The sequence below is a fragment of the Rhinolophus ferrumequinum genome, chromosome 4, assembly GCF_004115265.2.
Source record: "Rhinolophus ferrumequinum isolate MPI-CBG mRhiFer1 chromosome 4, mRhiFer1_v1.p, whole genome shotgun sequence".
Taxonomy (NCBI): Eukaryota; Metazoa; Chordata; class Mammalia; order Chiroptera; family Rhinolophidae; genus Rhinolophus; species Rhinolophus ferrumequinum.
This window is the reverse complement of record NC_046287.1, coordinates 22,482,504-22,484,473: the sequence shown is the minus strand read 5'-3', so window position 1 is coordinate 22,484,473 and position 1,970 is coordinate 22,482,504. Positions and strand designations below refer to the sequence as shown.

General features: G+C 45.3%; 1 pseudogene; it reads left to right on the top strand.

Annotated features, from left to right (window-relative positions):
* Positions 1–697: 697 nt before the first annotated feature.
* LOC117021018 (small integral membrane protein 12-like) lies at positions 698–1,021 on the top strand (annotated as a pseudogene).
* The last annotated feature ends 949 nt before the right edge of the window (positions 1,022–1,970 follow it).

The window sequence follows — 1,970 nt, the reverse complement described above, 5'->3', positions numbered from 1 at the left end:
TTTTTTTTATTTTTTCAGGCGATAGCCAAAGGCTTATTAAGCTTGTGCACAAAGGAATCAACACCAGGAAAGGAAATATTTGGGTGGCTCTGAGAAACAGTGTTTCTATTGACAGGTTTTTGCTGGTGGTGGTGTTAGTTTTTTCCATACTTCAATCACAGAGATATGTTTACTTCAACTCTCTTTGCCTAGTATGGAAGAGTGCATGACTCATGGGGAAAGCATACAACACCCACCGTGGTCAGTTTTTGTTGTTGTTGTTTTTAAACCAAGGCTCTGTCTTTGAACAACCTATACTGAGAGTCAATCTTAGGTTCACAACTTGAAGCAGAAAGCATTTTGTAAACTTATTGGAAGAAGCCCTTCTCTTTCGCTTTTCAGTACGGAGTATTACTTAGAAAGATCTGTGAACAAATGTTCATTTAGATACTGAGAATGAGGTAATTGAAACAAGAAATTCATTGCATAACACTGGAAACAGAATACGATACGTAGGGGGTCCCGAGCCAGGCCCCACCAGCCACTGGAAGCGGCGACATCGGTGTTGCCAGCGAACTAACAGAGGGCGGGGGCCGGACGGACGAGTGCGGGCTGCGGCTCAGATTGTGTCAGGGGCGCAACTGTTGCATACAGCAAGGTACCCTCTTGCATTACTCTGCATGGGGGGAATGTAAATTGTACCAGGCTGCCTGATGTCATGTGGCCTGTGTTTTGGACTGTGGTACGTACCTATGCTCCCTATGTCACATTCATGTGGCCTTCGTGGTTGGGGCTGTGGGCTACCACCTGGAATGGTTCATCCGGGGAAAGGATCCCCAGCCTGTGGAGGAGGAGAAGAGCATCTCAGAGCGCCGGGAGGACCGCAAGTTGGATGAGCTGCTAGGCAAAGACCACACCCAGGTGGTGAGCCTCAAGGACAAGCTGGAATTTGCCCCTAAAGCTGTCCTGAACAGAAACCGCCCAGAGAAGAACTAATGGAGGAGACAGGGACATATGGGTCCTTCTGTTGGCTGTGACTGGTCTCGCCACCATGTTGACCCAGCATCTAGAACCCACATCACATTTGCTTTGTTGCTTATTCTGGCCCTTCCTGCCACGTATGTACTGGCTGCTCTTCTATGGCCAGGCAGATATACTAGCAGCTGAGGGGCCAGTGAAGATGAAGGCCTTGGAGGGTTTTGTCCTGCAGGCTGCATCTGTTGTATACTGACCACAACTGCCCGGGCTTCTGCACTTCTGGGTACACTGCTGGGAGGAGTGTTATGAAATGAACATCGCCTGTCAGTCTCCATGGAGAGGCAGTTTGGCCTCAGGCAGAACTAGCTGGGATTGGGGTGTTTTTACTTAGGAGGGATACCACATGTCTAGTTCCTGTTTGTATGGGAAGAATTCAAAATTCTACCTGTCTCCTTTCACTAGTTTACCCTGTCTTTTGTGCTCACTCTTCCTGAAATCCTGTCCTATCATCTCAGAAAGAGGATTCCAGGGGGAAGGAGAACGTTTTTCTGTTCTTGGAAGCCCAAGCTATTCACCTTGATGCAGGTGAATTTGCTCAAAAACAATCACCATCTTTGACCCCCTATCACTGTATAGTGCAAAACTTCATTAAAGTGGCATCTGAGAACCAAAAAAAAAAAAAAAAAGAAAAAAAAAAGAATACGAAACATAATGTGTGCAGAAAAAGTTATGTAGACCTGAAAGAGGAAGACTTCCGTTGTGGCAGGCAAAATTCTGAGGATGACTTCCTCTTGGTTAGTTAATGAAACATATTTCCAGCTACTGCTAGAAACAGACTTTGCACAGAGAAATAAGGTTACTGCTTAGATCTTATGACCTTAAAATGGGGAGATTATACTGAGTTCTAGGAATCTTATTGCAGACATACTATCTGGAAAGTCCAAACATGTACCTGCCACTTAAGACTAGTACATTCAATAATAACCTCTTTTATCTAATTCTCCTTGTCTTTT